The sequence below is a fragment of the Acyrthosiphon pisum genome, unplaced genomic scaffold (assembly GCF_005508785.2).
Source record: "Acyrthosiphon pisum isolate AL4f unplaced genomic scaffold, pea_aphid_22Mar2018_4r6ur Scaffold_21898;HRSCAF=25236, whole genome shotgun sequence".
NCBI classification, from domain to species: Eukaryota; Metazoa; Arthropoda; class Insecta; order Hemiptera; family Aphididae; genus Acyrthosiphon; species Acyrthosiphon pisum.
Genome location: NW_021771412.1, coordinates 30,702 through 31,997, shown reverse-complemented (window position 1 = coordinate 31,997; position 1,296 = coordinate 30,702).

Genomic DNA, 1,296 nt, shown 5'->3' with positions numbered 1-1,296 from the left:
TAAACTAAATTTCCGTGACTGAAAAATTGACAGGCTAATATTGTTGAAATTAAACAAGATTTTAAACAAAATAACAATGCTGCTTGTAAATCTGGAGATGAACAATATTACAATTTTGTTATTAACAATGTGGTTTGTTGGCCCTATATTAACAATGCTTTTGTTGCTTTAACTGTTATTTTTGTAAATCGTAATGAGGTTTTTCGTTGTTCGCGAAGACGGTCAGTCAGCATATGATATAACTAAGTATATTTGATGATATTATTGTGAATAAAGTAATTTATATACAACCAATTTATGCGGAACCTTGTTTTAAATCAAAATTCGAACTTTCCATGCTTATAAAAAAAATGTGTGCCTATGTATTTTTAATATTTTTCAATTGCTATTGTAACAATATATCAGGAGCCTTGTATTACATTTTCACGTATTATAACCCAACAAATACAATTTGATTGACAATTATTGAAAAAAAAACTAAAAAAATTGAAAACTGACAATGTCTGTAAACAGCTCAAAATCAGTCAAAATATTATAGTTTATAGAAAATGCTTATATAAACATTCAATTAAATTTCAATAAAATTCCCTTTTTTTTTTATTAATTTTTCTTTAGTTTTTCACGACGATTTTGAAAGCTACTTTTAAAAATTATTCCTTTTATTATTATTATTATAAAAAAAAAATGGTGTTTCCTTCAAATCCTAACCCTAGTAATAAACATGTGTTTATTATATTTCATCTAGAATTTTTTTTGGTGTAAATAGATGCAGAATTCTAACCAAATTCCGAAATCAAAATTTTAGTAGGCTTAAATACTTAAATTAAACCATCTAGTGGTTGTTGTGTTGTGCAGAATTGAGGGTTTGTGAAGCGTAAGCAGAAGGTTTGTCGTTCTTTAAAATGACTTTTCCAACTGAAAATTGAGATGCATAAACTGACATTGTTATGGTACCACTTGTTAACTTCTGCAGGGGAAATAACCTCAAAAATCCAGCCACCGGACCGGGACTCGATCCGGAGTCTCTCGCTTGCATGTTATGATGGTACCACTGTCTTTAAACGTGTGTGTTTCTGTGTGTGTGTGCGTGCGTCGAGAAATAGGACGCCATATATTGTTTTTGTAACGACCACACATAGCTGTTCTCATCTCAGACATCAGACGACATACTATTTCGGAAAGTTTATTCAAAAAAGTTGATCTATTGTAATTTTAAAGGTCGTAGAAAATTGGCACAGAAACAAAATTTTTAAAGAAGACGATGTAAGTACCTTAATAATATTTATAGGACGCTCA